Source organism: Chinchilla lanigera, unplaced genomic scaffold (assembly GCF_000276665.1).
Source record: "Chinchilla lanigera isolate Chin_1 unplaced genomic scaffold, ChiLan1.0 scaffold00037, whole genome shotgun sequence".
Lineage (NCBI taxonomy): Eukaryota > Metazoa > Chordata > Mammalia > Rodentia > Chinchillidae > Chinchilla > Chinchilla lanigera.
Window position 1 is genome coordinate 6,879,456 of NW_004955438.1, and position 12,624 is coordinate 6,892,079.

Below are 12,624 nucleotides of genomic sequence, written 5' to 3' on the forward strand. Positions count from 1 at the left end.
GGAGGAAAGAAGAAGAGGGATGCAGGAGGGGGAGGGGAGATTAACGGAAGGGAAGAATGAAGGAAGATAAAGAACATGTAAGCACATTATGTTTGTTTGTTTGTTTTGATTTTTTGTTTTGTTTTTTTTCTGATATCGGGAATCGAACTACTGACCTCGGGCTTGCCGGGCAGGCGCTATGCCGCTGAGCTAAATCCCCAGCCCCGTAAGCACATTATGAATAGTGAAAAAAAATACTCCAGATTAAGACGAACCTAAAACTGTATCAAACAAAAGTCATATTCTTGCACACTACCTGACTTCTTCAAGTTTTCAGGCAGTGAACATCAGGAGCTCTGGCACCATACCCGTCTTTTTTTTTTAAATGGGTTTTATTAGGTGACTGGTTGCTAATACATGGTTCTGATGTGTTTGAAAATGAACTTTGCCCTGCTAGGGTCCCTGACTTAAACTTTACCCTGTGTATGTGGGCTTAGAGGCAATTAGTGGATATTTAGTGATGATCAGAAATATAAGTGAAAGGACGGAGGTGTTTTCAGAATTTTAGGTTGAGGTACCTGTTGTAATAAAATGTTAAGCTGTTGCTTGTACTAGAGGCAGAAACTGAAGGTGAGGTTACAGAGCATATGGATATAACTAGGAGTTATTTTTGTTTATTTTTGTTTAGGATTTGGTGCCAAGCTTTCAGCCAAGGGCTTCATCCATTTTAGGCACATACTCCATCACTGATATAAACCTCCATCCTACAAATTAAGAAATATTAACTCAAGGAAGGTAGAAGCTTGTGAATGAGTTAACTTGACCAGCTTAGACTGGTGATTGGTTGTAGAACTGCCTTTTGTTTTGGAAAGGGTTGATTGAAGAATTAATTGACAGTAAGCTAAGAAAAAAAAGTCAAAATTTTATAACTGGCCTTTTGGACTCAAGCAAGCAGACAGATCGAGATTTAGAGTGACACCAGTCACCTCAACAGTCTAAGGCAGACACAACAAGACAAAGAGGAGTGCATGTGGGCAGGAGAAGGCAACCAGAAGAGTGCATGTCTGTAGCCTTGAAACCCAAAGTCATCAAGGCTATTACAAGAGCATTGTCCAGAAGGAAGAATATGGCAATAGAAACATACAGTTGGACAGGCCTTGTGCTTTTTAAATGATTTTATTTTAAAAGTTTGTTTAATTTTTTTCAAGCAGTCACATTTGACAGAGATTAGAAAGTTGCTCATTCTGATTCTTACAGCTAGTCCACTACCTTTGGTCATGTTAATGCACAGGAGAAAATTAAGCTTAGAGTTTTAATATTTTCACTTGCTTCACATTATGTTTCTAATTTATCAACAAATGCCAACCCAAAACAAACATAAAGTAGAAGTTCAAATCCATTTTGCATTGTGGAGTATGACTTTTGGTTTTCCAGAGCAATAGCAGAACGTAATGGGCATTGGATTTGTTTGCGTGTATGTGTATGTGTGGGTGTATGAACAATTATGTTTATTTATGGTGCTTATAAGCAGTCCCCCAATAGTATTCTTTGGTACCTTTGCATTTTAATAGCTTATTGCCAATAAAAGTGATGATTTTGCTCAGAAGGAATATCAAAGACCTTAAGGTCCCTGCAGCCATCTTCTACTTTATGAACCAGGTACATTTCTCTCAGAGTTGAGTCCAAGAAAAAAAAATGTGGACCAGCTATGAGGATTGAGTCCATTTGCTCTTGGTTGTATCTTTATTGATTTTTAACAGCAGTATGCACACAGAGTAATAAAAAGAAGAAATCATACCCATCCTGTGGCCCGGAGGCTATACGGTAATGGCTTGAATTTACAGAAAAACCTACAAGGTAGCATAATCCTCTTTAGTAGAGAAGATTATATTTTTTGGCAGCATTACCAGCATGTTGAATGGGAAAAGTTTTTGTTGCTGGGGCTGTTCTGTGTATGACAGGATGCTTAGCAACATCCTTGGCAGATCTTGCATATACTCATTAGACAACAGTGATAGTGCTCCTCTACTTGTGATAAGTACATATTTTGTAGATTGTTAATTTAGTCCTGAGGTATACAGTCATTCCTTCTCTTCCTACTATGTCTGGAGACTTGGGGGCAGAAGGAAAAAGGTAATGAACTCAAGAGAGCAATATGAAAAGTCCGTTTCTTCAATAAGTGAATCAAATTTTCAGTATAAAATATAAGACATATAAATGAAAGAATAGCAGTTAAGTTAGTCAGAATTATTACTCCATTCACTTGTGCAACAGCATTCATTGAATGCTATTTTCCAAGCACTGTGCCAAAATTTGGAGCGCTAAGTATACCAAAAAAGAAAAAAGAAAAAAAGATCATGAATGGGACAGTTTTAAAGCAATATATGTGCAAAGAATTTGAGAACCTCTATGTATAGGGACCTAACATGCTGAAATAAAAGAATCTTCCTAATTATCTTAGTCTATAAAGTCTCTTGAAGTAGTCCATCTTTAGACATGAAAACATGTTTTAGTAAACCATTAACAGTTTCTTCTTTTTGATCCAATATCATTATTTTAAATAATTATATCTTTTGTTTAATGTGTCAATTTTAAAATAAAATAAATTTTGTTTTTTGGTATTAGCAGCACAGGAGGCCATGGGGTGGAAGCTTGAGTCTTTCAGAGCTCTCTGGAGTTCAGATCTGTAGCAGAGGTTAGACTGACTTTTCTGCACAGAATCCTATTTGCATATGGCAGGAGTTGGAATGTGTTAGCGACCAGCAGGCACTTCACATGGGCTTTCTTGGCCAAATTGGGGAAGCTTCTGCTATATGCCATTGTAAAGTGAACTATCAACTTTGGTCTGCGGGAAGGGTCTTCTCCACTTCCTTGCCACAGACCTTGAAGTAGCTCACACAGAAGGAAAAAAACAGGTGGATGAAAAGGGTATAGAGCTTAATTTTCAGAAGAAATTGAAAGTTTCACAAACCATTCTAAGAAATAGATGCATTTTAAATATTCTGTCCTTATCTACTAGTTTTATCTATCCTGTCTCTTTTAGTATTCCTCAAATGATAGTGCCAATTCTGGTGCCTTTTTATGGAACACTGGTGTAAACTGTTCTTTTTCCTGTATGACTGGGGCAGGGGGATGCAGTGTGCCTTAATTTCCCATATTTAGTTTATTACTTACAGAGCAAGTTCTTGTGCTCTAAAATATAACAACAATGATATTAAGACAGTACAGTATTTACTTGTTAATGGTGTTATTTTCCTTACTCCTAATTATAAGGAAAGTTATCTAAATTAGAATATCACAGAGTATCTTATTTCTGTCAGGTAGAATGAGGCTAATAAAGTATTTATTTAGATTATAATAAACTGTCCCATTGTATGAGGCTAGACTATCTCACAAAATGATATGTCAGAGACTGTACATGATTTTGAACAATGTGTAGTTTTTGAAAAATAAGCCTATACCAGGGTTATCAGAATTAACTGTCATTTCTAATGAAAAAATGCATATTCAGAAAATATTTAGAATTGTTATTTTAAGAAAGAAATTCTCATATGAATGCACCAAAACTATAACCAATGTGGATAAAACTGTAGACAGACTGAAGAAAAATGGTTTACTTGTGAAGTGTGAAGAAGAACTAAGAAATTTTTCAAGTCATTTTTTAAAATGATATGTCTACCTGGGGTTCTGGTAAAATAAATCTTATTTTAGTGGAAATAAAATGGCACAAATGTAATTTATTATTCTGACATTTATGTGTTTGTTTTCTTTCTCTATTTAACTTTACAGGAATCATAAAACTGAATTAAAGAACCGCTCTTGTGTTTACAAATGTTTTCTGTGTAATTGGTGTATGTTTTACTGATATGAGCTCACCAATAGTAACATGATTAGTAGACATATATGAGCTTTTATTATGTACTTGATATCCTGTTAACCAAGTATAATCACATTATTATGATTTTTAAAATGAAAACAATTTAACTATGATTTTATTTCTCAGAACACTAAGGTTAAAGCTTTCTTTAAAAATCAGATTTCAAAGAGATAGGAATGACTAAAGTTTTCCAAACAAATTATACATTTCTTATTAGCAGTGTTTCAATCACTGAACATCCTTTCTGATCCAAGCACTTATTTGCTGTCTCCTAAGCATTTAAATATGAAAAATTATTTTTAAATGAACTAAATATATCATTTTTCAAGATACTTTGAATAATTACTACACTTTGCTCTTGGGACAATGAAGTTGGCCCTAAAGTGGTAGCTCATTTTTACAGAAAATGATTAATAATATTTGAGAAATAACTAACAATATGTTGGGGTCTAAGCAGCAATAAGACTCAGCAGTTTATTTGGTAGCAATGTGGCAATGATACATTGGCTAGGAAATAAAGCTAAAAAATATACTTTAATGACTTCTTAAAAATATGTGGTACATGTAATAAATATCATATATCACAAACCAGGGGACAAAAGGAATTATGCATAGAAATGTCTAAAGGAAGAGTGCTTTGCATATTTAATCAATTTACCTATCTAGTCTAATTAATCCTTGAAAAACATTTGTTAGCGCTTGGCGTGGTAGTTCATGACCTCCCATAATCCCAGGACTCAGAAGGCTGAGGCAGGATTGCCATGAGTTCGAGGCCAGCTGTGGCTCAAGAGTGAGTTCAAAGCTATCCTGAACTGCATAGCAAAACCCTGTCTCAAACCCCCCCAAAAAAATCCTAAAATAATTTTAGACAAATTCTAAAATACTAAACCCTAAATATCAGATAAGGCAAGAAATTCCTCTATATTGTTAATATTGAAAGATCATCTTAGTTTACTTTGTTTTATGAAATGTTCCAAGAAAAAAAATATATGTATATATACATATACATACATGTATATATGCATACATATACATACATGTATATATGCATACATATATACATGTATATACATATGTGTATTATATATATTTATGTATATATTTTTATATGTATATGTATACATATATACATATATGTATATAAACTTACATGTATAAATATAGATATAAATATATACATACACGTGCATATTCACACAAGAAGCACTCAGGAGAGGCATTGCTTTTGCTTTACAGAAACTTTCAGATGGGTCACTTTGGTTGTAAAAAACTGGCTTTCTATGCACAAGAAGAATGAGAGAAAGAGGAAAGAAAATACACTGAATATAGTAGAAGGTAAATTGAGATTAGGTGGAAAATATGATGATTTTTATCATATACTGAATAGACACTGTGTGGTAGGCAAAAATGTACATACTGAGAGAACAGATTCAAGCCAAATAATCTCCCTATGAAAAACTCCCTGCAGTGTTCACAGTTAAGAGTTTCCTTTGGAAAAAGATGCTTGAAGATGTCTTATAAGAAGACATCTCTCCCTCCTCAAGGAGGTGATATTTTGATAAGAGGCTCCTCTCTGTTCTTTTGTACTGCTCTGTTTTTGGTAGGGTTAAAATGTACATTAAATGTAACAGGGCTGTGTGAGTGGCTTTCGGGAGGTAAACTTTAAGAGGCATTACTACCCTATAATTTTAGTTCTGGTGAAGGAGTGTTAAAAAAAAAAAAAAAAAAAAAAACAGAGGGAAATGAGGTAATGTTAGAATGAGACCAAACATTTAGCATGAAGACAAAATTATTGCAAAGTTGGTACAAGAATATTTTTTGAGTAGGTACACAAATACCAGAAATGAACAGATAAAATAATGTTGGAATATGGTATCTTAGTTTTCTTCCTAAGAGCAGAATGCTGTGAATACAGTTGAAAGGATGAAAAGTAAAATATACTCAGGGCACCAATTTGAAGCCTGTATGCCTGGTCTTGTAGGTCATGAAAAGACAACGTCACCACCATTTGTCTTTCCTTAAATGGATTGGCAGAAACTACATCAATGATGAAAGCCCCAGAGTCATAGCCCTAATATACTTGTGAATGAATTTGATTATTTACTTTTAAGTAATTCTGCCATAACATAATCATGCAAATAAAGTCAAAGTGTTTGCAATAGTATTAAGAAATAAACTGAAAGAAAATAATTTTATATGGGATATTTGGAGAAAGGGTTTTTACTTTTTATTTCTGATAAATAATTTTAGTCTATTGTCCAATAAGTTGAAGTCTTGAGATTAAACAAATAAAAGCTTTCATACACACTATAAAGGCAAGTGCTGGTGCAACTGTCTAAAGATGGTCTCAGATTGACTTTTTATATCTAATTGTGTGATATGACTAGAAGAGTGTAACCTGCTGAGAGTAATTTTAAAAAGAAATTGGCAAGTTTTATCTTGTATGATATACTTGACTTTGCTTCATTTGATAATGAGATTTTACATGAAAACATCTCCCACGGGGGCTGGGGATTTAGCTCAGCGGCAAAGCGCCTGCCTGGCAAGTGCAAGGTCGTGAGTTCGGTTCCCGGTACCGGAGAAAAACCAAAAAAAAAAAAAAAAAAAAAACATCTCCCACGAAGGATTACACATTATGTAGAGCTCACAATGCCAATTATGACAAGGAATACTCAGAAAGTTTCCAATGATTATGGATAAACCTAATGTACACAGAAACATAATTCTACACACAATGTAAAAATCTTATGTATAAAAAATAGATATGCAGGTAAACTAGATGAATGAAGATTTCAGTATAAAACATTTGTCCTGTGATTTGAGGTTTATAATTTTGCCTAGAGAAATAAAATGAAATAACATAAAACTTAACCTCAGAATAAAATTAGTTATAAAAGCCAAAGGGAAAGATATTTTCTTGATGAGTAGTCTGTAGGTTCAAGAGAAATAGCAAAAAAAACAAAGTGTCACTTAAACCACTCCAAGATAGAAGAGATTATGTATTTAAACTCTTCTGGAGTATCACCAAGGGGACAATTATTAGACATAAAAAAATCAAAATAACAAAATCTAATGACATAGTTCCTTTTGATTCCAGTAAGTTTAGATTTAAGTGTTTATGATATGTGTTCAAATTTAAACTTTAGTATTATCAGCTCTGATTTTATGGATTTTGACAGTAGTGCTTTATTTAGGATAGCTCAGGTATTTATTTACTAATTGCAAAAAGAAAATATTCAAATGTCTCCTAAATGATAGATTTATGAAACAGAATCTAAATTTTAAAAACAGTTTAAATTCTATTTTCATGAGAATTTATATGGGCCGGAATTTTAAAATATTTTTACATATTTGAAAATCAATAGTACATCAGAAAAATTAGATTTTTAAGCTATAAAAAAGACAAAAGCTGTCATTTGTAATATCACACACAAGAGACTTTTAAGACTGAAAATTTCTAACAAATGTTATTAAGGCTAAATGTATGCACTGGTAAAATATTTGTCAGTCACTTACACATTATCTTAAAAGACCAGTTAGCAGGAAACTAGCATGAGCAAAAATTTTCTTTCAATATGAAATACATCCCAGAACCCTGCATGTCAGTGCTGGGACACTTTTCACGTTACTTGCCGCGAGCATTATCTTTTCTCAGGAGGATGGTGCAGGCTCGTGGCTGTGTGACAGAGGCCCAGGCATTATTCTGATATTAGTTTTGAAATATAAACACTGTGTGTTGCAGATAACAAAAGTCACACACAATAAAAGAGAAGAAAGTTTAACCTTTTCCTCTCATACAAAAGTACTTTATCTTTCGTTTTGCTTTAATTTAGCATTTGAAAAATATTTCTGTCATTGTGCACATGGATCAAAGTAAATTTTCTAAGCAGATTATCTTTCCAAAAGATTTTGGTTCTAAGCCTTTGTAAAAGCCAGCCTAGTTCTCAGTGATTGACATCTAAGCCAAGGGTACTCCGGATGCACAAGCGAGTAATTGCAAACACACGCATGAGGAGCTGTGTCCGAGGCCCTGTCTGACCACACTAAGGAATGTAAGACAAGGAGCATTTCCAAGTTGAGTGTTTCAACCTGCCAGGTTCTAAGAATTGCTAAGTAGAGGGAGTACTTTCCAAGACAAACTGAGGTTTACGTATTGTTTGAAAAGGAGCTTGAGCAACACTGGCGTGCTCGGGCTGACTAGATAATGAGCTTTGCTAGCAGGAAAAAGCCTGGCACAGTCCCTATGAAGGGCTAGAAGACATGACAGAAGATTGCTAAAGGACAGTGTTCAGCAGACAGCCTGTGCTAGCAACTACCAAACGCAGCTCACTACATCCTGAAGGAAGTTGAAGACTTCAGGAGGTGATTGCAGAAGGATTACACTGAATTTTTCCATTGTTCACATGAGCTGGACTGACAGGCATCTTGTGAACATGTGTATCCCTTTCGTGCTCAGTACTCTCTTTCAGAATGTATTCTTTGAATGACGAGGCTTCTACGTCTTCCCTCACTGCTGCAGCCTCTCCCTGACCCGGAGGCACACAAGTTTTTCTTATTTTGTAGCAGGCTTAGATAACCAGTGGTTTCACCATTCCTGCCTCAGCCTACTTCATTTGGATGCCATTCCTTCCAATTGCATTCTTCTGATGTTTCTATTTTCTTTTTCATTAGTACATGTTTATAGTACATAATTTTTTTAACGCTTTGGGGAAGAAATCTAGAAAGGGAATAGTTTAGTCACATGGAATTTCTAGTACTGATCTTTTGCTGACTCTTCATACTGATTTGGACTGGTTGCACTACCTTACCATCCCGTCATCAGTGGGGAAGGCCTCCTTTTCCCACAGCCTCCTAGCATTTTTCATTAGTTTCTTGCGGATACGCATTCCTTGTGGAATAAACTGGGATCTCAGTGTTGTTTTAATTTGTATTTTTCAGATGACCGCCAATCTGGAGCACTTCTTCATGTATTTGTTGGCCATATGTACGCCTATGAAGTGAGGAAACTGGATATTAGACAGGAAAAGGTGTCAAGTTCAAGACTGTGGTAAGATTCAGACTCAAGTTTCCTGATTCCAAAGTCCTTCATGTCAACACCATCATTGTGTTCAGGTCAGTGCTTCCACAAAAGGACTGCACTGCACTTCTGTAAGCTGATGGTGATGTTCCTATGGTCAAGAATAAGGTGCCAAACTTTACATTGAAAACTACAGTCCTCTGAAAAAGGAGATCAAAGAAGATATCAGAAAACGGAAAGATATCCCTTGCTCATGGGTAAGAAGAACCAACATGGTAAAAATGGTCATACTTCCAAAATTGTTATAAAGATTTAATGCAATCCCCACCAGAATACCATTAGCATACCTCACTGAAATAGAGAAAACATTCCTAAAATTCATTTCAACCAGAACAGACATACAATAGCAAAAACAGTTCTGGGTAACAAAGGCAAAGGAGGGACCATCATAATCTCCGACTTAAAGTTACTATACAGAGCTACTGTGATTAAAAACAGTATGGTGATGGGGAAAGAAAACAGACCTGAGGATCAGTGGAACAGATTAGAAAAGGCAGAAATGACTTCAAACTCACCCAGCCACATTACCTTTGACAAAGAGGCCAAACATGTTTACTAGAAGAAAGGTAGCCTTTTTAATACATGGTACTGGAAAATCTGGCTTTACATATGCCAAAGACTAAATCTAGACCCATGTCTCTTACCATGCACTAAACTAAAATTGCAATGCATCAAAGATATAAGTATTAAAAGAGAAACAAGTCTTCTGGAAGGCAGAATAGGTAGAACTCTTTAGACAGAGATGTAGACAAAGATATCATGAATAAATCTTTGGCTGCATGGAAAATGCTACAAAGAATCAAAAACTTGTATCTCAGCCAATTAAAAAGCTTTTACACAGAAAAAGAAATTAACAATAGGGTGCAATGACAGTCCACAGAGTGGGAAAAAATCTTAGCCAGTTGTATGCCCCGACAAAGGGTTAATATCAGAGTATATAAAGAATTGAAAAAGAATTAAATACCCCAAATTTAAAGCCCAAATTCAAAAATGGACATTTGAGATGCATACATATTTTCAGAAGTACAAATAGCAAATAAATACATGAAAACATGTTCACTACCACTGATCATTCCAGAGATGCAAATTAAAACATCACTGGGATTTCATCTCACTCCAGGAAGAATGGCTATTATCAATAAATCAACCAATAACAATGTTGGGAAGGCTGTAGGGGAAGAGAAACTCTTCACCACTGTCGGTGGAAGTATAGACTGGTGCAACCATTGTGGAAGATTCTTCGGTGTGGAGATTCCTCAAAAAACTAAAATTAGAAGTTCCCTGTGAGCCAGCTATTCTCCTTCTCGGTACCTTTCTTAAAGAACTAAAAGCATCATACCAGGGCGATATATACATATATATATTTACACCCATGTTTATAGCAGCACAGTTTGTAATAACTACAAATTTGGAAACAACCCAAATGCCCATCAACAGATGAATGGATTAAAAAAGGTTAAGAAGTTGTGGGTTTTTAGTACAATAGAGCACTACTCATCCATAAAGAAGTACAAACTTGAGACATTTATAGCTAAATGGATAGGCTTTGAGACCATATTCTTAATTGAAATAAATTGGGCACATGTGTGAATATCACATGGTCTCCCTAGTGTAAGACACTGAAAGTGTAAATAAGAACCAAAATATATAATAAGTGCTGTGAAATAGGAAGTAAGTGCTCAAAGGAAAAGGCAAATGGGGGGATGTTCAAGGAAAAAGAAAAAATGTGAAAAACAAGGGAAAAATGGAAGCAAAGCTTTGTGAATAAGGAGGGGAAGAGAGGTTGAATAGATGAGAGGGAAAAGGGGAAAAAAGACGAACTAAGATAAATTATGTACACGTACAAATTCCTTATGACGAATGTGGTCATCATGCATTCTAAATTGAACCAATAACTCAGTTATTAAAAAAAAGAATATGGTGCCAAAGAAGATAGTCTATATTCATCTACTTGGGTTGGCAAATAGGTATAAACAGTCTCCATGATTGTACAGTTCTAATTACTTAACTATGTGCCCACTCTAATAACATTAACAAGTGTTTTTCATGTAATTGATACATAACAGTATTCATCATATATATACATACAAACACACATAATATACATACTTATGCACAGAATAATACATAAAGTACATTTTTCTTTTATGTTTCTCCTATTGAATTCTCTGCAAAATGCAGAGTTTATCAAATATATATTTGAAGATAAACATGCTATATTAAAAAGGGTTTCACATTTCAAACTTTCATTATCTTTCCCCAGAAATGAATCAAGAAGAAATGAGTTAATATTTTACAGGAGTCAGGTCCGCTGTGGCGGTGTAGATATCTTTCTCTTCTCACTGTCCCAAAACCAAAGAAGCAGAAAGTGATGATCTAGGATGGAAATTACTGATAAGTATATTGTTAGAAAAATTTCTCATTCACTACTATAGCTACCTTCATTTTTCACCTAGTCCTTTTTATCTGCCATTTAGAAGAATCCAATTACTGAGCATAAGCTTACTGCCTCATAAATAACATCCTCTTAGCTTTCCAACCACACAATTCCAATTCTGTATTTTGTCAGCAAAAGTCCTGTTTTTAAAAATAATACTTTGACCATCTGCTTGCCCATATGTGCTACACATCACTGAGTGTTAGATGTTCTGCAAGTTTTATAGAGGGTACCACAAGCCTTGAATGTGTTTTCTCTCATAATTAGCATTTTACAACCACATTAAATTGATCACAGGTAAACTGTTTCATTTTGGTGTGTTATTTTGATTGTAATCAGACTACTTGCTGGAAAGTGATTTTGTAGCCAATATATTTTAGTTATAAAGAATTTTCTTTCCTTTTTATAGCAAAGACATTATTTTAAAGGTCATACTTGTTAGACCTATAAACTAAGTCCCAGACTTACAGTGTAAGGCGTCCCTCAAAGGAATCGTCAGTGTTTACACTGGGGTGAAGAATGTTACCTCTGCATTTTCATCAGTTTCTATGGCTGATGATGTCATTTGCCATCTCTACAGCTGACTCCTCCCAAATGAAAACAGAAAAGTGCTCACTCAGGGATTCGAGTTGGAGTTTAGATCTTGTAAGATTGTGTGTGTGTGTGTGTGTGTGTGTGTGTGTGTGTGTGTGTGTTCACGCATATGTATAAGAAAAAAACCCTCTTCTCCTACGAAACAGAATAATCTGTGAATAAATGTATAATGGAATCTGAAGTTCCCCTAGCCCTTCAACGTGGAAACTGTCCAACTTATGGAAGATTTTGGAATATTTTAAACGTGTTTGTAAACCTGCCAGGAGTGAATTCAGTGCTTTTGTGAAACAATCATAAAAAAATAAAATGTGTTTTCTTCTTTCTTTTTATATATGTTTCCATGGTTAAAATCTGAGTTGTGTAATTACAGATGAGAGATTTGCAATGTTCACTCTTTACCTAGTATATTTCCTAGAGAATTCCAAAATTCTGTCAAGCAATGGCCATCCAAATTTTTAAAAAATTAAATACATTTCAGTTTAGAAACTTATAATGGTGTTAGGGCATAAACTGTTAGTGTAGACTGGTACAACCACTGCCGAAATCAATGTGGAGATTCATCGTGAACTAGGATTGGAGGTCCTTTTCCACCCAGTTATTCCCCTTGTGAGTATTTTTCCAGAAGAACTAAAAAAATCATACCCTAGCGATATATGGGCA